Source organism: Canis lupus, chromosome 14 (genome assembly GCF_003254725.2).
Source record: "Canis lupus dingo isolate Sandy chromosome 14, ASM325472v2, whole genome shotgun sequence".
Taxonomy (NCBI): Eukaryota; Metazoa; Chordata; class Mammalia; order Carnivora; family Canidae; genus Canis; species Canis lupus.
This window is the reverse complement of record NC_064256.1, coordinates 53,010,512-53,037,107: the sequence shown is the minus strand read 5'-3', so window position 1 is coordinate 53,037,107 and position 26,596 is coordinate 53,010,512. Positions and strand designations below refer to the sequence as shown.

The following is a 26,596-nucleotide window of genomic DNA, read 5'->3' as shown; positions in this document are numbered from 1 at the left end:
CCTAGGTGCTCAATAAATCTTGTCTGAGATAAACAGAACTGAACTTAAGCCTTTGCTAGACTTCACATTTCCAATATTTGTATTCCATGCAGTACTTAGCACAGTGTCTTGGCTATAATAGTAATTTAATAAATATTTGTTGAATCAAATTGAATTGTGCTTTCTTTGTATCTCAGAGAAACACCAATTAGAGTGGTATAGGTAGATGGGGCTAGATAAATATTTAGAATGTCTCTTTCAACACTTAATCTTATTGTTTTAACATTCTACAGACTTGAATCCACTAAATTAAGTATATTAGTGTTAATAGATACACTTTTAATCTTTTTTCATGAAGTGTTTAAATTTTGAAGTATTTAGGTGTGAAGAAACAAAGTAGAATTCATTCTTCCTTTTATAAATGTCACTACATTCTATTTTGAGAATAATGTGAATAAGGACCAGGTCTCAGAATTCTAAAAAGAAGCATTTCTACCAGTGAAGGGAGAGTATGAGGCACCTTTTTCTTCCACAATCAACCCAAATGTCTCACCACTTAAAACAGATTCTCTTCTGCTTGGGTAGCAATCCTGTTCTTAGCAGTTTTTGGAATAATGAACAACCCTCTTCATAATGACAGAAGTTTGAGCCTTAAAAATAAAATAAATAATTAAAAAGGAGAAGGGAGAGCTGACTGATTGGAACGACACCAAATTTTTATTTTCAATGGCATTTGTAGCTGCTGGAAGTGACACAATTTGTGTCAGTCTAGGAACTCGAGGTAACCAAACATAAATTGTAATTGACCAAATTAAAGTCAGAAGAATTGTAATTAGTTCATTAAATAAATGATGTGGAGAATTTCCCAACTTAGCGATGAGATACAAAACAACAGACCATCTATTCAACAGAAAATAAGATGAAAAGAGGTAAAACGAGAATAAAAACCTAACTTTCTCTTCAAAAGGAAGCAAAGAAAAGACAATGGAAAGAAACATTAAAAAAAGGAAGATTCAATTAGCAAGGAAGGAGAACAGGAGAGAAATCCAAGTGGGATTCTCCGGGAGGGAAAAGAACGTGATGAGAGTTTAGATCATAATCTATAAATAGCCTTTTATTTTATAAATCCTTCATGTGATGCATAGATTATACAGTGAGCCTCCCTTGTCCTTAATATGTACAGTCTCCCGGCACATACCTTTTAAGGCAATCTGCAATAGTAAGCACAAAGAACTAGCTCTGGAAAATGACTTGGGCTTCTCTCTTTCAAAAACCAAGAAGAAAATTGATGAGGAGAGAATCTGGGAACATTGCACAAATTGTCAGGAGGGCACAGGAGGGATCAGTCTTAGTAGACTATGAAATAATTCAGAGAAATAGCATGCCCCGCTTATTCTAACTTACTGGTGTGAGGGATAATTTTAATTACCATCCTACAATGAACCTTCTTCCAAATAACACAGGCAACCCCTTTACCTGTCATTCTTCACAAGCATGTCAGGTCTTATGTTCTTGTTGGTCTCTTCTCACCCCTTTGTTCTGATTTACAGTTCTATAAGATGCTAGTGGTGGTGGAAGGGGGCTGAGGATGGAAAAGCAGAAAGTATGAGAGGGCAGATATTTTGTGAATAATTCTTTGATGTTGTATTGTTTCAAGAATTCCTTTCCACAGTGTTTCCAAATACTTGAATTGAAGAAGCAGTCTTTGTAATCTTACACCAATTTTAATACTCTCTTCCAGTTTCTTAGTGGGGCGAAGAATTGGCAAAAGTAACCATCATGATAGTTGCCACTTCTCTAGAATATTCGTTGTTACTGGCCATTACTATTTTTAAAGGAAAAATCCCTTATTTTTAAAGGGGAAATAAAATAGATCTTGAGACCCCACTCCCAGCCCCAGACATAGGAATGGGTTATATACATCTGCAGTCCTAGCCTTCTCTTCCCAGCTGGCTGGGAGAACCAGAGTCACTGAGGAAAAAGCATTCATCTGTGGTTTGATGGGCACAGTCAGTGGATTTCCCCTCCTGTCAGACAAGTTTCAAGACATTTAAAAATCGATGCCATCATTTTTTAGGAAGATAAATGTATCACATCTTCCTTCAGTCACTTATCTTGAATATCACTGTCTCCTATACATTTCTTCCAGCCAAAAAGATTACATAGAGTTTTGTTTTGCTATTTTTATTACAAAAGAAATGTGTTGTATTTTGAGAATTAAAAACATATATAATTTATACTTCTCATTGACAATTTTTCACCAGAAGTCTCTTTGTATTCTCATTGAGCTCTTCAAAATGTCCATGGAAACAATGATTTAATATTAATTACAAAGTAATGAGTGCCAATGAGAGAGGCTGCATTAAAAAAAAAAAAAAAAAAAAAGAGGCTGCATTTCTTTAAGGAATATCTTCCCTGTTCTTCAGAGTAAAATATATCCACTCTAGGAGTCACTTTCTAGATTCAAAACCCCTGCTTTCATGGTCTAAATTTCTCTCATTGACCACAAAAAATGTTGTTTTGCACACTGCCGTCTTTGGCACTTTTGTCATATTTCATATGTTCTCTCTGAGGAATATCATTCTGTATCATAATTTAAAATGTTTTCTTTGTGGGGCACCTGGGTGACACAGTCTCTTAAGTGTCCAACTGTTCATTTCGGCTCAGGTCGTGATCTCAGGGTCATGACATCAGGATAGTGAGATGGAGCCCCAGGTCAGGCTCTGCTCTCAGTGTGGAGTCTGCTTAAGATTTTCTTTCCCTCTCCCTCTCTCCGTCCTCTGTCTGCCCTGACCCTGCACTCTCTCTAAAATAAATGAATAAATCTTTAAAAAATACAATACTTTCTTTGTATCAACAGCTCCCAAATGTATACCTCCAGCCCAGAACTCACTCTTCAGCTTTAATACTAGAGGATACATCCACCTGTTTATTCAACATGTTCCTAAGAAGTCTATTATTCCCTGGTACTGAATCTAGACCAGCTCACTCTCCCAGATTTCATCTCTCAGGATATCACAATTGACCTGCGTGTCACTTTTAACACATTCCATTCTTTCACTGCCTCATGTAGCAGCACCCAATGATTCATCAAATCCTATGAATTTTCCCTCTCATATGTCTTTTGGAGTCATCCCAATCATTGCTATTATCACTGGTAGGTGCTATTACGAGGTCTTACCACCTCTTGCCTAAACTGTTGTAAGGATATCCCAAATGATCTGTCATTCCAATGTAATCTGTATAAACTTTCATACTTTTTACGAAAGTCCCTTCAATTAAGTTTTCTGATACATCCTTTTAAAATTCCTTCTAAATCTGACCTCTGCCTGCCTATGCAGCCTCATCTCATACCACTTAGTGCATCACTTAACTATTCTGGGCATAGTTCCTTATCAAATAAAATACCTGCATATTTTAACAGCTCATATTAATAGCTACCAAGCTTGCATTGTGTATATGAACCACAATATACTTTAGTAGTTTTCTATTGATTACATCTATAATCTTGACTACTATAAACAATGGTGAAAAGACCATCCTTGTGCATACAGCTCTTCATATTTTCATACTACGTGATTATCTCCATAAGATAAATTCTGAGCCCCAAGTCCACAGGATAACTGCCAAGAGGTGCAGATAACACCTGAGCATGTAAAGCATTGCATGGGAGGAAAGAAACCCTGAGATTCTTGAATCTGGAAATTTTATTTTATTTATTTTATTTTATTTTATTATTTTATTTTTTTTTGAATCTGGATATTTTAAAATGGATGAGAAATATGCCTGCTTTTTACCCCGAATATGCCTGCTTTTTACCCCGGAGGGAGATGTTATACTGGGGAGCAAGGATGCTGGTCCTTTGTTCTGAAGACACTATCTTCCAAGACTGTAAGCAAGCTTGCTCTTTGTTCCAGATGGAGACATTATCTCTATCTTTCAAAGCTGTTCACTAGACAAACATTCTCTTTTTAAAATTTTATTTTATTTAAATTCAATTTGCCAACAAATAATAAACACCCAGTGCTCATCTCATAGTAGACAAATATTTTTGAAATGATAGTTTGGAGAAAAAAGACAGTCAATGGCTCACTTTTCAAGACAAACAGAAATGTGAGAGACCCATGGAAAACTGTCTCCCTACAATCCATTCCTTCTAAACCATCTTGGCTTCTGCCAAATGTTCCCAGGAGTACATGACTGCATCAGCCACTGTGATCTGACCAACAGAGGCTGGGGCCAGATTCTTTCAATTTTTCTCACACAGAACTTAGTTAAGGTTGATATCAGCAAGACTTCAAGCAGCAGGATGAGGCTAACTTGCAGGGCTGACATCAACCATGGCCTCCTAAATCCCATGCCCAACCAGCTAAGTAAGTCCCATAAAAGTGTCATGACCTACCTTCAGAAAGCCAGGTTGCTTTCTCCTTAAGTCTCTATTTTGACCTTCCCACAAATTGGAGGCATTAATCCAGGTATCTGGTTGCATGGAGAAAATCTAGATCATCTGAAAATCTGTCATCTGTAACAACACTGACCAGTGGTGTCATTAATCATTTCAGCTGATGCCAGGGACAAATTTCATGCTGCTTTTCCTAATTAGATGACAACTGTTATAGAAATCTCCAGTCTTCACTATTAATAGTGAAGCAGGAATTCCTCCAGAAGCTTCCCCAAGTAATCAAGGATGGTTAATTTTGGAGAGATCTTCACAGTTGTCTAAAAGCAAAATGATCTATTGAGGGTGTTTCTTCAAACACTGGAAGGTCTTCTTATGACCACCCCTCAGGCACAAGTCACCATATTTTAGAGACGGAGGCAAGGTAATGTCTGGCTTCAACACAGAGTATAGTCCTGGAGATGTGTGTGGTGCTTGGAGAAATAACATGCTATCTCCAATTGTCAGTCTCCTTCAGTAGGACTTAATCAGTTAGGAGCATAGTCTGACAATAATCAAATATGGCCTCCCGCTGGCTGGTAACCCTCATGATTACCAGTTGTGTTTGAGTTTCTGAATCTAATTCTCAGATTAGATTTGAGAATTTGTCTCATAGTAGACAAATATTTTTGAAATAGTTCTTCCAACCCACCCTATTTGTCCACAGCACCAGCCAGGCGGCACTTATTTGCCCCATAGAATGACTGACAGCTATAGCAATGAAGAAAGGCAAGTATCCCCAAAGTGCTGACAGAGGTTTTGTGTGGTTGGTAGATGGGCTGGGACCATATCTGCTCTTTCCCATAGATTTTTTAGCTAGGTTCCAGGAAAGAGCAATCAAATCATGGTCAGGCCCATATGACAGGGCATGACAGATCTAATAGTTCTGTTCAAGGTGTCTGCAACAGCTTAGGAGAGCCACATCAGGACATTTTCCTTCATGAATAAAATGGCAGGGGTGATTATGAAAGACATAATTCATTAATGCTCACACTCACTCACTCATACCTTGTGGGTTGATTACCTGATGTATTCCTTCCCCAGAGAGCAGGGATGTTGCTGTCCCTCAACCACCAAAAAAAATTGTGAATAGCTATATCCTCACCTGTTTTTCTAATCATCTCCTACTCATACCCGGACCTTTCATACAGAAGGATCTGGTGAAAGAAGGTCATTGGTATTTTTATAAAACTTATCCAAACCCTATGTCCCCCACTTTTACATGTGTTGGCCATTGTAGGAGGATACTCCAAGCAGTGTACCTAAGTAGTTATTATATTTAAAAAAAGATTTTATTTATTTATTCATAAGAGAGAGAGAGAGAGAGGCAGAGACACACTCCATGCAGGGAGCCTGATGTGGGACTCGATCCCGGGACTCCAGGATCACACCCTGGGCCAAAGGCAGATGCTCAACTGCTGAGCCACCAAGGTGTCCCAGATAATATCTTTATGTTCTAAGACCATGTCAATTTAATAAGATAAGCCAAGTTGCTGACCAAAATTAAGTTAGAATTCATTAGGTCCTTTTTTTTGCTGGGCTGCCACCAAGAGACTTACCAACCAGGCTATCCTGAGTTGTTATTAGGGACAAGAAAAATTCATTATGCCTAGGAATAGCTCAGAAATATGAATTTTCAAAATAGGTTTATGTAACCCCCCCCTTTTGTCCTGATTGTTATGACAATTATCCAGAAGTGGCCAATGAAAGATGATCTATTTAGTAGAAAGACATATTCAGTGACCAAACTGTCTTTTTAAACTGTGTGGACCAAGGTGAGGTGAGGGAGTGAAAGTCAGAGAGTTTTTTTTTTTAAGTCAATATTTTATGAGGCTATTCTAAAAATCAACAAGATCAGATGATTGTTAATGGTCAAGTGCATGGAAGATCAGCAAAACCTTGCTATCAAGCCTCTCCACTGGCTTCTGTGGCAAGAGCTACATGATTGTCAAACTGCAAATGAACTGGAAAGCTGAAAACATGACCCCTATTAGTGGCCAGAGTTGGCTGATTGAACTGGAAAGGCAGCAGCATAATCTTAAAAGTGTCAATAGTGGTAAGGTACCATTAGTAACCCTGAGAGGGGGTCAAGGGCCAGTTGTAGCCAATCTGCTGAAAAGATTTCTACAATCTGCTAGATTATAGTTTTCCAAGTAGCAGAGCAAACATCTAGGCAACAGTCCAAGAATCATTCAATCTATAACTAGGTTCATCAAGAGCAGTAATGGCTATAGTTATGAGAACTGTCTTATGTTCTGCCCACAAAGAGGAACGACCGTAGTCGTTTTTGGTTCTTTATGGCTGGCACTGAGGTTGAGGCACCAGAGGTGCTTAGTAGACACTGCTGGGTTTCTGCTCATCTGAATCATCAATGAACTAGGCCCAGATATTTAAGGAAAGCTCTGTGAATTCAAGGCACTCAGGACACATAGCGAGTAACCGTATTTTAGGCTGCAGAGATGACAGAGAGAAATGATAGAAAGTATATTATGTGTCTCAGTAGCACTTTTCCAGATGTGGTTCTTACTGATCAGAAAAGTCCCCCAGGACTTGATGAACATTCACAGTACAAGCATGTGAAACATTAATATCAATTATACATTCAGCAAAGGAAGCCACAACAACAGTACATTGAATTAACCCAAAGGGTCCTGCCTACAAGTTGACTTTAACTTCCTTTCCCTACTGCAAACCTTCAATTTGGGCATCCGTTTCCCACTATGGGGTTGTATAGACAATATAACTCTAGCTGTATCCAACAGAGCTGTAAACATTTGAGTGCTTACCTTCGCTAAAATTCTGCAGGTTATAGGATAATAGGTATGGACTTCAGCCCCCCTTGGGGACAAGGAAACTTAAGCTTTTTTTCCTAATTATCTTTCTTTGTAAAGCAGATAAGATCAGGCCAGAGAGGAAGGGAGGGAAAGGAAATGTGGAAGATGAGAGTATTGTTGCGCTATTAAGCAAGGCACATTTACTTTAGGTTTCCAGTGACATGGTGGCTGTTTATGGCTCAGCCAAACAAAATTCTATTGATAGTGGTCCAACGAAGGCCTTTATCAACCAAGTTCATTATCCCGCACATGAATATTTCAGCTTTGGGGACACTCTTGATTTAGTAGCCATAGACACACTGCTTTGAGTTTGTTGCTGTCAGGTCTGTACACTTTGATTCACTTGGGATTGACTTGCACAGTAGTCATCTTTTTAAATGGAATCCATCTTAATCTACATCATTTGCTATTCCATTGCCAAAATAGTATAGCCGAAGTTCATATGTAGTTTCAATATAAGGGCTAAGGGAGTTTCCTGTGGTGTCAGGGCTGACTCAATAATTTATCTAAAATTCTTTGCATCAGTTTTTCATTCTCCAGTGAGTGAATTCCACTGGTATTGTTAGCCCAACCAGGGCAAAATCTAGTCAATGTCTCATCTGTGGTTTCTCAAGGGAATTTATCTGTCTAGGAAATCTCCCTGAGGGGTTCTACAGCAAAATAAATTAAAAAAAAAAAGAAAAATAAAAGAAAACTTGCGACCTTTTCCTGTCATCTCCAAATAGATCTAAGTTACTCATGCTAGACTATAGAGAGACTGAGCCACAAAACTGCTCAGTCGTTGCCATTTCTTCTGAATAAGCAGTAAATGACCAACTTCTCATCCCTTCATCTCTCTAGTAAACCAGATAACGTTCTAAAATTTACTTAGGCCCTGCCCATGCTATTCATTGATTTTCTTTCTTTCAGCCCAGGGTAGTGTACATTTTTTAGTTATTCCCTGAAACGGGTTGGAACATCATATTTACTCAGGACGACTCATAGTATTAGTTGCTAGCTATTACAGTAGGGCAGACCTAAGACTGACTACCATATTGTCAAGGAATCCTCCCCCTCCACCCTAGAGGAGGAGTGAGCAACAATTAGGCCACAATTCATACATCTGCCTATGAGCGTACTTCCTGGTACTTGGTGCTATTCCTGGTACTTAGGCGATAACTCCCTAACACTTCTTCATTAATAGATTAGAAAATAAAGGATCATTTACTGCCAGGCTGGTCATATAATTTGGTTGCTATGTTTACTATTGATTTCTATGACTTTCCCTCAAATACCATTAATTGCCCTAAGAGGCCCTAACTTTTCCTCTTCTAGAAAGTGTGTCTTTGTTGGTATCCTACCAACAAACTGTCGAGAACTGTGAAGGTCTGAAATTTTGCTCTACTCGGGAGCTAACAGGTTAGCCTGCCACAGTTTTATGGGTGCTCATAACAGATGTCAGACATCTTTTTCCAAGTCAAAGAACTTTATTACTCATGGCCCAGCAACCAGCAGGAAAATAAACATATTGTGCTGAGGCACTGAGACCAAGTTCTCACAGAGCAAACCAAAGAGGGCTAGAAGATAACTGCACATGTAATGGGTTGTGCTCCAGGAGATGAACTCTGAACTTGGGAACCCAAATCTCTTATAATGGGCAGTAAGCATGACTGACTATGCCCCGGAGGGAGACATTATCTTTATTATACTGGACTGCAAGCAAATCTGCCTCTTCCTCTGGATAGAGATGCCGTTTCTATCTTTCAAGTTTGTTTCCATACAAACATCCTTAAAGATTTAGTTTAAAACAGAAGGCTGTGCTCCCAAGACACAGCAAAACATGAAAGACTCATGGGAATTTTTTCTTATCTCTTTCCTCTCTACACATTCCACCACAGCTCAGGAACCAGGCACCTAATTCCAGGACTCAGAATGCTTAGATCTATCTCATCTCACCATAGTTAATATATCACTTAGATCATAAACATTTCCTTTCAGAATGCCTGTTCCATTAGGACAGATGCCAGTTTAAAAATCAAGGCATTTAAAGCAAAGTATGTTGTACGACATGAATCCATATTCACTTTTCTAGTTTTCCTACTTCCTTGCACTCCTCTTCTTATACTTTTCATGAAACCATTTTTCACTTTATAGATTATATTCCTAAAATTACTGTTTTAATAAAGTAGATTTTATTTTATTAAATATTATAATCAGTATGTTTAGAACATGACTAGCAAAAAAAATCTGCTTTATTCAGGACAGCAATTTAAAAACATAGAAAAACATAGACTGTACTCAAATTAAATAAAGATGGAGCCAATATTGTTAAGGTTATGAGAAAGGAAGATTTACACTGTGCACAGTGCATAGGATTTAGTATTTGTGATTTCCCCTCAAATATGAGAATTGCATTATAGGATGAAGTTGAGGAGTGAGCAATCTGCCTCATATTTCATTTAGTTGATTAAGTTTTATAGAGGAGATAGGATTTCAGTTTAATAACTGTAAGGTATGTTGTTTCAACCTCTTACCTTAATAGCTTTAATCAGGTTCCATGTAAGATGCTTACACAAAAAGATGATGGAAAACCAGAGTTTTGGTATAAGGTCAGAGTAAATGCTAGTATATCTACAGCAGAATGTACTAATGGTTCAAATTAATTCATTCCAATGGCATACACCTAAACTACATCTAGCTCAGTCACCCGAAAACATTAGAGATCTGGAATATATGAATATATCCAGCAATGCATGATCACACACACAAAAAAAATTCTTTATAAAATGAGTTGAGGGTAAGTTTCGCCTCATCATCCTAAAGTACATTGTTTTTTTTTTTTTTCTAAAAGTATATCACGTTGTAATTTAGAGAATTAAAAAAAAATCCTAACTAGTTATTATCAACCAGTTGTCTTTTGTCAAACAACCCATGAATAGGATCCCCATTTACAGAATAACAAGGCTCTAGAATAATCTTTTTGCAGTTTTTTTTTGTAATGAAGTATTACCATTTCTAAGACGCATATATGACTTTAGGAATACTTCCTATTTCTTTAACGATGAGAAATCTCAGCATTTACTGACAGTGAGGTGGAAGGAATTACATTTTACACCACAGAAGTTGCTTTCTTTTCTAGAATGCAAGTGATATGAAAGGTGAGGCCTCTGACATGTCCTTTAAAGATGCAAGGACAGAAAGTCATGCCATTTCCCTCTAATTTTAATTGTTCTAGTCAGCAACAATTTTCCAGCTCCCTGTCAAGGAAGGGAAAAATGGTAAATTAAGTTCTTATGTACAAACCTGTCCCAAGACCAGAATTCTCCTGCCTTCACATAGAAGCCACTGGATCATCATCAGGGTTTACCTGAGTCCCATAGAGAAAACTATTCAAACTCATGCCTGAATTGCAGAGGTGATCCCATCTGTCAGTCTTTTGAGACCCTTTCTGCGCTCTCTGGCCTTAATTGTTCTTTATTTTCTCTATTTTTCTCTTCTGGCAAGAGAGCAGTAGTCAAGGCAAGCTGGGAACCAGAGTGTTATCAACTTGTTTGTGATGCTTTATTACCTGGCTTTCTGCAAAGCTCTAATAACAGGGAAAGGTGGTATTGGCCTGTTAATAATTAATAGCACCCAGTGCAAATGAAGTACTTCTGTCATAGGGCTTCATCAGTAAGGTCACGGTACAATAGGGGTTGCAGGTTCTGTAAGCATGAGTGGTATTTGCATATGTCAGAACAGACCGTGCATGCTAACAGTACAAACACTTCACATCTGCTTCTGTTTACTCCCATGCTAACACCCCAAAGTACAGGAGTCCTGTGTTAATTGCTCAGTTACATACTGACTGTTGATGTGTTCTCCACAGAGCTTTTCATAAGTGCACTGTTGCAAATAAACTGCTAATGACTTTGCTTATTCCAGCCAACCTTTTAAGGAAATCTACAACATACACGCAGATTGATTCCTCTATTTAGCAGTGTGTCTTGTGACTAGGTTTGCATAGAGGCAGTATCAATTAAGTAGCAATTATCTGCAAAGTGGAAAAAAAGGGGGAAGATATAAATAAGTAATGAGTGCGATGCTAAAAATCTCTGAGAACAACTAGAATTGAACTCTGAGGCAAGGGCACCGACTAGTGAACATTTTTTCCCCATCTTTTCTTACGCCTAAAACCCACAGAGTCCCCATGAAAACTAGGATGAGAACAGACACTTCGGTTCTTAAGTAATTTTTTTATATTTGATTTTCGAGACACAACCACTATTTCGAAACAGCAAAGAAACAAGAAAATAGGGCTGAACCTAAACGTCATTAATGAGATAGTTTATTAAAAAATAAAATTAAAAGTTGGCCCTAAAAATGTTTATTTTGTGAAAGGATCTGATTAAAACATATCAGATTTTCTATGTATCTTATCAACAGAGGTCAGCACAGCACCCAATTTATCCCTCTCTTATTCTTGTCAAGCAATGGCCTTTATCAGTACCTCATCAGACTTATCTGGAAAATTCCACATTATCTGGCTATGAAGAAAAAGACCAACCTGTGTTCTGAGGCTATGTAACCAAGATCTATATTGGTTAGTAACAAACTTTATAAAGTCTACTTTTGTTTACTAATCTTGGTTTGTAACAACCAAAAGTAGATTCTTTCAGTTCAGGTTCTTGTCAGGAGATACACAGGCAGAGACCACAGTGTCCAAGCGGGATGAAGGATGGGGCCATTTGGCTGCGGTCATTATTAACCGAGAAGGTATTGACCTCTCTCTTCCCTCAATAGCAATGGACCCGGCAGCATGTGAATTAGATCAGAGAGCCAAATGTCTTAAGGTTTCTCCAAATGACCAAGAGCCCAACGGTTCCTCTGATAGCTTTTTTCCTCATGGCTGACTACGACAGGCCAAAAAAGGAAAAAAAAAAAAATTACCTATAGTGATCATATTTTCTAAATCCTAAATGAAGACAAATAGTCTGGCAAATATATATGGGGAAAGACAATTAGAAATGTGAATTGTATTGGTTGGAGTATGGTTAGACGCTGGGATAAAAAGACCCAATAAAACAGAAGTTTATTGGACAGCAAAGTATATTTTGCTGCAATATTCCAATCCTAAGTAAAGCTCCCAGCTGCTGGGCTGCTTTGCTCCGAGTAGTAAGTCAGGAATTATGGAGGCCACTGAGGTATACCACTCAGATTTTCTTCAAGAACACCTGCTGTGATACTAGCTGTTGAACCTTCAGATTTGACTAGACATTCTTGTTGAGGCCAGGCTAGTGCCCAGGCTACTCCCAGTCAATGAATAAGCATGGCAGGGGCACCACAACCAGGACATTTCTGCCCAATACAAGAATCCTCTAGTGGGAAATTTTGTTCAGGGACTCCACATTGCCTTTACTGAGACTTCTCCGAGATCCTCTGCAGTCTGGAGCACACCCCACCCCTCTTCCTCCTCCTTCTTCCTATTCTCTGCTCAAAAGTATCAGAACTACACTGCAGCCCAAAGACTCTCCTCATGTCTCCTTCTCCCCTTGATGTTTCACAAATGTTCCCTTTAATACTTGCTGGAAGTTCGGGATGCCTGAGTGGGTCAGTGGCTGAGCCTCTGGCTTCAGCTCTGGGCATGATCCTGGAGTCCCGGGATCGAGTCCCTTATTGGGCTCCCGGCATGGAGCCTGCTTCTCCCTCTGCCTATGTCTCTGTCCCTCTCTGTCTCTCATGAATAAATAAATAAAATCTTTTTAAAAAAAATGCTGTACGTTCAGGATCATATTGGTGGCATTATTTTCTTGTAATTGAAAAGTGTTTGAATAACTGGAGGTACCCATTCCCTTATCTGAAACTCTTTGGGCCAAATGTGTTTCTGAATTCAGAATATGATGCATCCTGGGTAGCTTAGTTGCCTTAGTGCTTAGTAGCTTAGTGCCTGGGTAGTTTAGTTGGGATAAGTGTCCAGCTCTCGATTTCAGCTTAGGTCATGATCCCAGGGTTGTGAGATCGAGTGCGGAGCCTGCTTAACATTTTCTTTCTCCTTCTCCCTGTGTCCCTCCCTGGCTCTCCAGCTGGCAAGCCAGTGTGTTCTCTCTTTCTCTCTACATGCATGCAAAGTAGGCTAAATAGAGGCTACATGATCTCACAAATATAGGTCAATTTATGCCAAAAATATATCTAGATCATGCCAGGGATTATCTCTAAATATATTACAAAACAAAAGAAAAATAAAGCAAAGGCTTTTGGTTTTCAGATTTCAGAATTGTGAACTATTTATTTATCTTTCATACTCTTACTAATGGTTTCCTTTACTATCAGATTCATAATTTCCCCTTCTTTATGTTATTCATCTATTAGATCCTAATCTAATGGTTCTCAAGCTTCAACATCAATAAGGATTTCCTGGGGGTAGATTTCAGCTCTCAAATTTTTATTCTGTAGGTCTAGTGTAAGGCCTAGAAATCTGCATTTTAACAAGCTGGTCAACCCCATCCTCACCTGTGATCCTGGTACAGAAAGTTTTGAGATTCAAACTGAAAATATTGTTATAGACTTTGAATTCACTTTTCACTATGGTAAACTACTAATATCACTAGTCCCTGGCTTTATCTCATGGATTTTGAGGCTTATTGTTTTTTAAACATAGAACCAGCTAGACTCTAGCTCTACTTTTGCAGCCAGGTCATCTAGCCATTCACTTCCTAGTGTGTTAGCCACCAATAATTCTTCAGGGATGTTTATCTTTCTATGATAGGAATTAGCTTTTTTTGAACTGAAATAGAGCTGAATAATTTCTACTTATCTTTGAATATCTGTCTCACCAGAGTATCAGCTTTGAGCTTATAGAGTTGTGCAGGGAATCCCCCATTCCCATGATAGTTGGAGTTATAGGTAGAAAAACTATAGATAACTCTGACAGGTAAATAAATCCACAATAGGAGTAGCAGGGCAACTGGGATGAAATGTATTTGTCTCTCAACTCAGTACTACTTTTAGCTTGGTTCTCTTGTGGGACCAATTTTCTTTTGAACCAATAAAAAAGTTATATTTCTAAGGTTCCTTTCCCTTTCCAAAGATATTCTTATTTCTATTTTAAGTTGAGTGCTTCTGGAAACTGGACGCTAATGAAAGACTGTAATGCGATATGTTAAGAGGAGAAGTTAAGGAAAAAAAACAATGTCTGTAAAAGGGTCCAGGTATTTATTTGGGTAATATGTTTACTATCAACAAATATTTGCTCATCTCTGATTTGAAATTTACAGTCTTCTGCTGAAGAAGGCTTGAATGGTCATTAATAATAATATTAATAAGGGGAAGCACAAGATACCCTAAGGCTGAAAGCATCCTTTAGCATTACATGAGTACCATTAATTTTTTTTAAAGATTTTATTTATTTATTCATGAGAGACACAGAGAGGGAAGCAGAGACATAGGCAGAGGGAGAAGGAGGCTCCCTGCGGGGGAGCCTGATGCAGGACTCAATCCCAGGACCCCTGGATCTCGACCTGAGCCGAAGGCAGACACTCAACTACTGAGCCACCCAGACGTCCCGAGTACCATTAATTTCTACAGATTTCATGATTATCAAACTAGGGAATATGACGTTGTGCTAGAATTTAACTGGAATTAGGGGTTAAATGTGGTGTATATCCCTAGTGAAACAATTTTAAGAAAATGTTAGAAGAAACTAATAGTTTTTATGCTAAAATAAGCAGAGTCATTATGGTCTAGAATACAAAGTTTGTGCACTTTAATTAGTAAAACACACACATATTAAGAAACACCATAAATAAAAATGCCTCTCTAGACTAAGACCTCATAACCTACGGAGGTCTGTCTTCTTTCAGTGATTCAGGGTAAGCTGGCAGTCAAGTTTAGAAAACAGTACAGTTGATTGTGACATGTGTGGTCAGGTATTTCCTGGAAAGCACATAAACGTGCCTACTGTATTATTCTAGTGCCTGCCCCTGGATTCTCCGTCTCAGCTTGCAGTATATGGAGTTGAAAGCTGTATGAAAATCATGTGTTTTAGTTGTGCTACCAAGGATATGCAACAGGATGTTAAAATTGAACTATTTCTGACTCTGTTTTGGCTAAAGCCCCAAGACAATATTTGCCAACTATTCCACATTCTAAAGTTAGACCACCTATGTAGGACTTGCAAAGAAACACAGGAAATAGACAAGGAACCCACAAGGCCCTTTCCTCCCTTCAGGTAACAACCCAAAGCAGGCCAGCTGGGGCTGAGGAGAAGCTCTAACTTAGATGAAGTCTGATCTTACACAGACTGGACATTTTAATTGCTGAAACGAGACTTTCCTTTTGTGACAAGAGGTGATCAGAGGACTTTTTATTACCTAAGAGTGACCAAAAAGTCACAGGATTTCCTCTCAATTTTGTCTGAGTAGCAGAGCAAATAACCATACAGAGTGGGTCTGAATGGGCAGTGGAAGGAAAATAAAGGTTTTTTTTTTTTTTTTTCTTTTTACTATATACCTGTGACTGGGACATGAATCAGGAAGAAAGAAGCAGTATAAGAAAATATTGAGAAAGTTCTATCGATTCTTTTCTTTTTTGTTTGTGCGCTTTAAGGGGCTATAATGCTTGCTTTATAAACCTTTATCTTTTACCAGAATAGGACTTTTCTTTTCCACTTTACAACACATTCTCTGCTTACCTCTGTTACATGTCCTGAACTCATTCTCCATTCAATGCTGTTCTTGGTGTTCATTTTATCCACATTTCACTTGCCATAAAATATTGGAATGATATTGCGTATCATCTTTCATAGGCTCCATCTATATTTTCCCATTTGATGATACTGGGATGGCTTTCTGATTTCATGAGAAGTGTCTCCCAATTTCCAGAAATACCTTAAGCAGGAAACAGCAGAGAAAATTACATTGTAAAGAACAGACAAATAAATACTGGTTATAACTTCCCTCAAAAAGTGTGTATCATTTGGTCTACAAACTTCTGATCTGTTTGCCAGTTTACCTAACCAAGAGAAGTAGACTGGAATCCAGGATATATAAATCAATCCAGTCCCCTTATTACAAGAATTCCAGCTTCCAGATCATAGGACATTTTTCCTGAGTAAAGATAATTCATTTTACCATCAAGGGAAATATTTTTTCTAAGGAAGTCTTAATTATATGAGAATTATCTTACTCTCTAAAACTAGAGACAGAGAATCACACTGAGATACTTGCTAAGGGCTAAATTTCAAATACTGAGAGATGGTGAAAAAAATGGATCTTGAGAAAATGTTAATGATAGATGCAGATATCTGTTGAGCAGCTGTGAAGTGTTAGGCCCTGTGCTGGGTTCTGGCCACACACTGGTAACAAATATGGTTCCTGATCTCTAGTTGCTCAAAGGGTAAAAAAGAAAATGTACATAAGTAAATTAATACTTAGGATTATACATATGATAAGAATATACATAAATTAATACTTAGGATTATACATATCACATAAATGATAAAACGAGGTATGACCACAGGAAAGAGGGTTATCTCTGTAAGGAAGTCCAGGGGCCTCCTGGTCAAAGGTCAAGTCAGCCCTGGCTTTTGAAGAATAGCCCAGGAGATGTGAATCTCATAGAAAAACAGAAATTGCAGACACCCACATGCAAAGCAGTGTGGTGCGTTCAGGAATCCCACTAGCTGCAACATGAAGTGCACGTGGACAGGAGTGATTAGGGCCAGTAAAGGAGGCTAACGTGGTGGGAAAGGGTCGGTGATAAAAGAACTTTGCTAAGGAACTTCATCTTGAAGGCAATAGGAAGTCAGTCAAGGATTTTATGTGAGTGAGAGAGAGGTGAGGAGATCAGTGATTTAAAAGAATTCATGTAGTTAAAAATAAGACATGAAGGAGAGGGTAGGGAAGCTTACACATAAAAAGAAACCAGATGCCTAGGGGCAGAAGAACTAGAGGAGAGGAAGAAAAAGAGAGCGATTTTAGAGGAAGAGAGGGAGGGAAGGAAAGAGAGAATAAAGGAGAGAGTGAGCTGCAAACAAGAAGAAAGATGGGAAATCGTAATTCGAAATTATTAAAGAAATAATTTGCTTGACATTTTGAAACCTAGGTGTATTAGTCAGAATAATGCCTCCCTCCCCTGCCCCAAGAGGTTCCATCCTAATCGCTGGAACCCGTAAATACGTTACTTTATTTGGCAAAAGGGACTTTGATTAAATCAAGGATTTTCAAATGGGGAGATTGTCTTGGATTAGCAGGGCAGCCCCACTGTAATCACAATTTAGTCACTTCAAAGTTTTTCCCTGCGAGTTCTCACATCTGAGTCTATTGACTTCTTAATGTCTTGGAAATGTTTCATATTTTCCTGCTTTGGAGGGTATCACTTCTTAAAATTGAATCCCAGACTAGTTATGTATAAAAGAACATAGTAGAAACCAAGGTAAAGAACCTTTATGTTCAGAAACCGTTCATTCTGTCCTTTCATCAGGCGGTTAACGTGGGCTTGATTCAATGTGGGTTTTGTTGCACAGGCTTCAGATTATTCCAATGGTAGACATCTATGTCCTGTGTTTAGTGTAGGGGCTGTGGCTGCCCAAAAGTTTAGCTGTGTTCCTGCTCTATAGTCGGATTTTCCTGCACACCTGTGCCACCTGTGTGTCTCCGTGCTCTTGCCCTCCAAAGATAGAGACTGTTGTTGCTTGCTACTCAAGCACTCGTGTATGGCTCCAGGGAGGAAGGGGTGGTTTCGACTTGTCCTCCACTGTCAGTGTTACACAGGACTGTCCCGAGGAGCCTCAAGGGTGGAGCTACTTTAGTGTTCTAGTTCCTCATCCCGTGTCAGGCAACTCCACTCTTCTTAGTCAGCTATAACAGAATGCTATAGGGTAGGTGACTTACAAAAAAACAAATGTTTCTCTCTCACAGTTCAGGGGCTAGGAAGCCCAAGACCAAGGTGCTGGCAGATTCAGTGTCTGGTCAGGAATTGCTTCCTGATTCGCAGATGGCTGTCTTTCCACTGTGTCCTCATCCAGGGGTGTAGGCGAGGGAGCCCTCTGGGGTCTCATCTATGTGGGTGCTAGTTCCATTCATGACGGCGCTACTGTCATGATCTAACCATTTCCCATAGGCCCCACCTCCAAATTCTCTCACCCTGGGGATGAGGATTTCAGCATAGGAATTTTGAGGAGACACAAACATTCAGGCGATAGCATCCTCCACATGGCATAGGTTCTAGATACCAGGCAGATTTCCTTCTTACCTGTGACAGCCTACCTGTATTCCATCAGGAGGGCATTGAACAGCATAAATTTCCCAGCAGCCTTAGATTTCTTCTTTGTATTGGTGCAGGATCACGGTCATAAATTTATTTCCTGCTTCCCGACCAGCAAAAGGTGGTTTTTCCTAGGATCAGTGGAGGGTGGCTGGAGAGGATTCAGATTTTCTACCTTCTTCACACTCAGCTGCGGTTGAATTTTTCCTGGAACAGGGAGTGAAGAGATTTTCCTGCCCCCGCCCAGCAGTAACCACTGCGTTTTTATCTATAATTGACTTTTGAGCAATGGAGGGGTCAGGGGCACTGATCCCCATGCAGCCAAAAATCCACATAGAACTTTTGACTCCCCCAAAACTTAACTACTAATTGACCAGAATCCTTGTAAATAATAATAAATCCTTGACTAACATGCATTTTGTACATTATATATATCATATACTATATCCTTATAATAAAGAAAGCTAAAGAAAAGGCTATTTAATAAATCATAAGGAAAATAGATTACTGTACTGTACATATCGTTATTGAAAAAAATCCATGTGTAAGTAGAACCTCAGATTTCAAACCCATAGCTGTTCAAGGGTCACCTGTAGTGTTTACTACTTCTGCCTATATTCCACTGGCCTGAACCCCACCAGTCACATCTACTTGGAAAGGGGAAAGCTGGGAAATGTAGTTTCCTGTGTGTACAAGAGGAAAAGGAAACGGTGTAGTAACCATGTAAACACTGTCTCAGTCTTACCATGATAATGGGAAAGGGACTAAATTGAGGACTCCCCACAGTTTTCAATCTCCTTAGCTTTGTAACCATGACTCTGGGTAGTCTGGCATCTGTCTACATCTCCAGCTTTATTTTCTCTCACATCCCACACATATCCTGTGGTGCAGGATAACTGTTTTCACTTATCTAAAATACTGTGCTCTCTTGAGCTCTCACTTTGCATTTTTGCTCTTCCCCCTTTCTTTATTGAGTTTCCCTGTCTACACCACCACTCCAGGGAATATTCTCCAGCCTTTCTTCTGTGACGCTATAAGTCTCTGCATTTTTCTATTCTAGCAGTTAGCATGTGCAGTATAATTGGTTATAAGTCCTTTGCAGATATGACGGGAAAACGCAGAGACATGAGGGTGGGTAGCAGATTTCCTTTTCATTCAGGATGCTATGGGTCTAGTGGTCTGAGAGCAATCTGTACACCCAGCACTCACTACAGTATTTACCAACTTTGTTTCTCCTGTTCGCTCATTCTCCTTCTTTCATATACACTGGTACTCATTAAGTGATCTTTATTAAAACTCATTTTTTTTACAAAGAAATATTTGAATGATATATGAAAGAGGAGCAGAATATACCACCCCAAAATATGTCTCTTTGGCATAAGGATTATTTTGAGCTGGTTATTTTTTAAAAACAGCAGTCCCTAGAGAAGCTTAGAAAACCATCAGAAGCTACTCTTTTGTAAGACATTTACATTGATAAGGGAAATATCCATCTGTAAAGATGTCTCTCTCTCTGGATTAAGAAGAGAAGCATGACCAAATCTCTAGAAATTCTTCTCAGTGGGAAGGCAAGAATTTAAATCTACATAACTTTACCCTTGTTTACTGTGCCTATTCTGGTAATTTCCCATAACTGGCCTTCCTCTCTCATCCCCAGGATCTTTTGTCTTTAGCTTAAGGTGGTAGGTCGGACCATTTGGGAGATACCCATTCTCTTGGTATCTTCCACGTACACAGGAGGTATAAGGTTATTAAACTTCTATTTTTTTTTCCTGTTATTCCATCCTTTATTACAGGGGCATCTCAGCCAAGAACCTAGGATAGAAGGAAAATTGTTTTTCCTTCTTTGTAACATAATATCTAATACTTATTGATAATCATTATTCTAAGTATTTTACATGTATCAGTTCATTTAATTCTCACAACTTCATGAAGGTGCTATTATTATCCTATTAAAATAAATTAAGAAAAGGACAGAGAGCTTAAGTAACGTGCTCAATCTGACACAGCTAGCAAGGGTTATACTTCGGATATGGAGACAGGCAATCTGGCTTTGTAGCCTGAGTTCTTGGGACCACTATTCGTCCTCTGGCCAGTTAGCTGTCACAATAATGGTGGCATTATTTGTGACTATATCAGTCAGTATCCATGTGGAAAAACAAATTATTTAGCATAGTTCATTTAACAAAGAAATATTAATGTAGAATGTTGGCTAATCAGGATTGGAGGATGGAAAATACAGAAGGGAGATATGGTTGAGTTATCAGACATACAGAGGTTGAGTTATTAGAATCATAAAACTCAGGGAAGGGACCCCAAAGAGCTGGGACTCAAAATGCTGAGGAGATATTGCCTGGCTGGATTGGTAGCTCAGGAGCTTGGAGGAAGTACCCTGCAGAGGTAGAAGCAGGACTTTTGAGCAGGGTGGGTTACTTAACTGGTGATGGTTCCTCAGCAACATGGAAGAAAGATCCTACAGAGCTAAAACTCAGACCTCTAAAGAGGGAGGGTCATCTAGCTGGTGCTGGTATCTTAAGATCGTAAAAGAAGTTGCCCAAGGAATTGGAATTCAGACTTCTAAGGAAGGGTGCCTGCCAACTGATGCTAGTATTTCAGCGGGATTACATGAGTCTATTTCAGGGAATGTGAGAGAGATGAGAACCAGCAGCCACTAGCAGGGTGAAGAACTCTTGTTGTGGAGATGTGGACTCCTAGGAATAAGCAAACAGGAATAAGGAAATGTCTTCTCTTGTCATTCTGGTTTCTAGTTTCTCTGAAGTAGCCTCTGCTGAAAGAACCTAACAGGGAACCAGCTGGCAAAGAAGAAATGTGGTTTTTCAAACAAAATGAAATGAGACTAGGTTTACTGATCTAAAAACTTGGAGGAAGGGACTTGCAGAGCAGGGAGCCAAAATACTAGTGCTGAGGAGATATTGCCTGGGGGGATTGGTAGCTCAGGAGCTTGGAGGAAGTACCCTGCAGAGACAGGAGCAGGACTCCTGGTGCTGATACCAACCCTGATGCAGAAAAAAAGAAGAGGAAAAGAGCAGAGAAAGGCAGAAAAGCAGAGTGTTCTTGAGTGTCAAAGGGTATATTTGAGGCTGAGGAAAAAACACTTTGATAACACATTGACTTACATGTGCAGAGCCTATTGGAAGGTGTCCCTTCGTTTGGGGCTGATCTTATCAAGATTCTCAGAAGGAGCTGGTATAGCAACAGAAACTTGCATTGTTTGTCTGAAACACTTCTGAGCAATTTAACATCTTAATTTTTTCTCCTTAAAACAACGAATGGATTTTAATTTACTCATTCTTTAAACATTTTCTGGATATCTTCTATGATTCCTATACCGTACCTACTTCTGTTAGGCCAGAGATGGAACGGACTCCACAAATGAAACATGGTATAGGTGTAAAGTAGGTTCACTGGTGAAATTTATAGGCAGAGGGACAATAATAAATACATGTAGTCTCCCTAAGTCTCACCGCCACCTAACAAAAAGTTGTCCTTGGGTGGGTGTATAGTTGAGGCACTCCTGAATATGCTATGCCCCTGGCCATTTCTGCTTCTACCTTAAATATACTCACCTCTACATTTTCTGGAGAAATTGGGAGGAGGCAAAAAAGGATAATCTGACTCATAGAGTAATTATGGTATACCAGTCAGACTCCAGTCAGGCAACAGAAACTCTACCAGTTATCTGAACAGAGAAATTTAATATAAAGAATTGCTAACTCAGTAGAAACTCATTAACTAGATAATCTATAAGCTAATAGAGAACTCTAGGGGGTCATTGAGTTAGCAACTGCAGGATGAGTTGCTAAAGGAGAAGAAGGGAAGTGGTTTCAATCGTTAAAATTTAGAAGAAGGGTTCCACAGAGCTGAGACTCAGACTACAAAAGAGCATCCCCATGATCCTGAAATCCAAAGTCTGAAAAAGAGGTATCATACTGCTGCTATTGTTTTTCATGGTGGAGGAGAGGGGCCATGATGAATCTGGTTTTGCAAGTATGTGAAAATGTACAAAGCAGATTCAGCTGCTTCTACAGGAAGGAATCCCTGCTGTTCAGAAAGATAACTGCTAGGATGACAGTCAGAGGAATAAGAAGCAAAACAGAAGACAGCAAGGCTCTTTTTCCTGAAATAACCTAGCAGAATCCCCTCCGTGTCCCCTAAAGGCAGAGCCCAGGAGCCTTCACCATGGTGGGGAAATGTAGAAATGTTCTTTGTGGAGTCTGAGCACTTGCATCACAAAGCCCAGCATAGAATAGTGGGTTTAGAGCCAAGAGACAATAGTTTGATAAGCAGCACAATTGGAAATAGGAAGGTCTTGGGCTCTGTGTTTGGAGGAAGGGGCTTTCTAAAGAGAGAAACTTTCGAATTTCAACTGTCAGAGACTTGAGGAGTTTGCCCACTAGCCTACATTTTAATTGGTCAGTGAGCAGTCCATCCTGATGAGCCAGCTGGTCTGGAGGATAGTTGTGGAGCGCCATTTAGCAGATGGAGAAGTCCATCTTTTTAACACTTTTGTAAATTTCCCCCCCCCCAAAAAAAGGTAAGGGTGGGATAGTAAGAAATGCACTCTCTCAATGCCAGTGGGTGTTTAATCATATCTACTACTTTAAAAAAACCTTGGAGTCCAATTTCTTGGTTTCTTCAAGTCCTCTTTTCTTAGCAACTGGTAGAAGAACTCTTGATTAAAGTAGTCCATTGGAAAGATTAATCTAACATGTTGAATGAAAAGGAGGAGAGAGAATCTAGAGATAGGAAGGCGAATTAGACAATTAAGCCCATGATCTGGCCTACGATTGTGACAGAGGAACTGGAAAGACAGAAACATAAACATCACACAAGAGGGAAAAGAAGAGCAGACAAGATTATAACAAATGAAACTTATCACACTGTTTTATAGCCAGTTGTTAATACGTCCATCTCCTTTGCTAGATTCTGAGCAATGTGCTTAAAAAAGATGTTTTCTCATTTCTCATTGTTATGGGAAGTAGAGAAAGGGAGACTCTAAGAGGACTATAACATTGTTTAAAAAACAGGAGAGCTAGACTTTTCTGAAAGCAGTTTAGTGAGAACACTGGTGGAGACGTGGAGGAGATCTGCCAAAATAAATGTGAGTGGTGTTGGCAACAGCTCGATGGTAACCTGAGTGCCGCTGGCAGGCTCCAACTGTGGCAGTTGGCAAAGTCATGAGGCCCAGTGTCGTCAGCAACTGTCATGCAATAATAGCTGAGTCCCTGAGGCTGTCAAGCAGACAGAGAGGAGCACACCTTTTTGCAGAATGCTTTTAATGGCTGCCTAGAAGAAGATATCTAAACACTCCATAATCCTGTTATTGGAAGGATCACCTTGGGGGTAGGCAGTTACAGTGATGATGATGGTGATAATGTAGCATCTAAACTTATAAAGCCCCTTCTATGAGCCAGGAACCTTGCTAAATGTTACATATACATTATTATTTTCTTAATCCTTATAGAGTGACTCCAAAGTAGGTACTATTATCAATATGTCCACTCCACAAATTACAGAACCCTGGCTTAACAAATTAAAGTTTTGGTCAAGATCATATGGATACAAATGGAAGACCCAGATTTGCTGTCTCAAAAGACTGATATGAACTACGAGGTTTCGTAAAGAAGCTCAGGACCAATATTTACTCCTGCCATTGCTCATTGTTACCTCCCAGGCTTAGACGGGCAGGAAGTTGGAGATTTTACCTAATGGCTTGTAAAAACGATGGACCAGGCTTAATAAAACCCAAATTCCTAAATATATTTGGAACTATAGTGAAAAATAATGTTTATGATTGGTCAGAAATGGTATCAGAAGTATTTTAGAACCCCATAAAACATTAGACAAAATGGAAACGGGGTATCTTTGTTTGGTTTTACATGCAGATATGTTACATACAAGTTATGAAGTGCAAATATGAAAAGAATGACACTTGTGTCTTACAAAGACAAAGAATTGGACTTAAGTTAGAAAATAGCTTTGGCCTCTTTCTTCTGACCCTCATAATCATCTGTGACCCTGGAGTGGCACCAAGCTGTCAAATATAAACTGATTTTTCTCTGGTGTCTGATTGCAAGCCATAGGCCTTCATTATGAATATGATGTTGAATACATCATTTCTTATCATCATTTGTCAAAAAGAAAAGGCAAAGTAAGAATTAAAGGGATCCTTAATGGATAGGCTTAACATTGATGATGTTTTAACTGCCTCAGATTTTCTGTGTATGACATTATATATCTTGGAAAGGTGTTGGCCGTAAGAATACGTGTGGCAGAACTGGGAAAAATTCTGAGCAGTGATAGGGAACTTATTGCTGAATGTAAAGAAATGGCACTTAAAGCTGAGAACCAATGAACCACTTTAGCTGTCACCTGTCAAAGATCAGAGTATCTTTTTAATTTTATTTTTATTTTTTAAAATATTTTATTTATTTATTCATGAGAGGCACAGAGAGAGAGAGAGAGAGAGAGAGAGAGAGGCAGAGGCACAGGCAGAAGGAGAAGCAGGCTCCATGCAGGGAGCCCAACGTGGGACTTGATCCTGGGTCTCCAGGATCACATCCTGGGCTGAATGTGGCGCTAAACCACTGAGCCACCCGGGCTGCCCAGAATAGCTTTTTTTTAAACTGGAAATCACAACCTCTCCCTCAGGTAAGACTCAGCTAAGTTAAGAAACACAGAAATGGTTCCCATACAATTGCAGAAACTTGGTCTGGGATGGTTTAGAAAGGAGATCAATTGGTGTTCTCTACTACATTTCTTTTCTTTCTTCTCTCTCCCTCTTTTTTTAATCCCAACACTTGCTCCCTGTGAGAGACTATGTGACCTTGGACAAATTATTTACTCTTGGTTTTAATTTTCTCACTAAAGCTAAGATAGCTGGATTTGTTCTTCATTTCTATTACTTCTTCTACTATCCTCATAATTTCCCCTCTTCGTTTCCTAATCTGCAAAGCTGAAGTTGTCTTAAAAAGAAAAAGCAGTGAAGTAATAAAAGAGAGAAAATCGAATAAGTACAGCTGCTTTTGAGTTCAGGAAAATATTTGTTATTTTCCGGCAATATTTGTTTAAAATATAAAATATTTTACATAAAATATACATACAAAAGTTTTTGCTTCTAATTTGTTTTTTAAAATATCAAGTAGTTTCTCTTTATGTGCTCCTTTTTTATATTATAATAATCTGAGAATAGTAATTTTACTTGTTTAAAAATTGTTTTAGTTATTCTATTAATTCTGTTTCTTCAGGTGTAAATTCAGGTTGTTGGCTTTATTGCCCCATCCTTCATGGCACTGATGCTTCACATATTTGTGATTTGTGATTCCTGATCATGAACTTAATTGTGAAACTAATATTTCCCACTAGATTGTTCACTGCCAACTTCAATTTGCCATGCATTTCGGGGATAAACCTCATTGGAATATTATCATTTTTACATATTGCTGGATTTTATGTGCTAATATTTTGTTGAGGACTCTAAATCTATTTGCACAAGGGATAGTGGCTATAATTTTATCCTTCTTACAAAGTTTTTTTTTTTTTTTTTTTCAATTTTAGAATCTGGAAAATGCCACAACTGTAGAATACTTTGGGAAGTGTTATGTTGTCTTCAATGTTCTAGATGGATTTATTTAGAATTGGCAACATTTTTTCCTCAAATATTTGTTAGACTTCATGGGTAAAACCATCTGAAGCAGGAGTTTTCTCTATGTAAAGTATTTTAACTACAACTTAAGTTTCTTTAATAGATATAAGGCTATTCTAGTTTTATATTTCCTCTTGAATGAGTTTTGGTAGTTGTGTCCTTTAAGGAATTGGTTGGTTTACTTAAAGTTGTCTAATAAATTGGCATAAATATATTCGTAATAATTTATTTTCACCATTTAAGTATCTACAGATTCTTTAGTAATGTCATCTCTCTCATTCCCGTTATCAGTAATTTGTGATATCTCTGTTTTGTCACTGACCAATTTGGATAAAAGTTTACCAGTTTTACTGATCTGTCAGAAGGCTATCTTTTGTTTACAGTGATTTTCTCCACTATTTTCCTATTTTATATTCTATTGATTTCTGCTCTGTTATTTTTTTTTTTTCTTTTGCTTCC

General features: G+C 38.7%; 1 long non-coding RNA gene across 1 annotated transcript; it reads right to left on the bottom strand.

Moving 5' to 3' along the window:
* Positions 1–1,118: 1,118 nt before the first annotated feature.
* On the bottom strand, positions 1,119–21,268 carry LOC112670770 (uncharacterized). Its single transcript, XR_003143201.3, has 4 exons — positions 18,474–21,268; positions 15,899–16,094; positions 4,382–4,512; positions 1,119–1,561 (listed from the first exon to the last, which is right to left on the bottom strand). It is a non-coding gene; the product is annotated as an uncharacterized LOC112670770 (long non-coding RNA).
* Between the last annotated feature and the right edge of the window lie 5,328 nt (positions 21,269–26,596).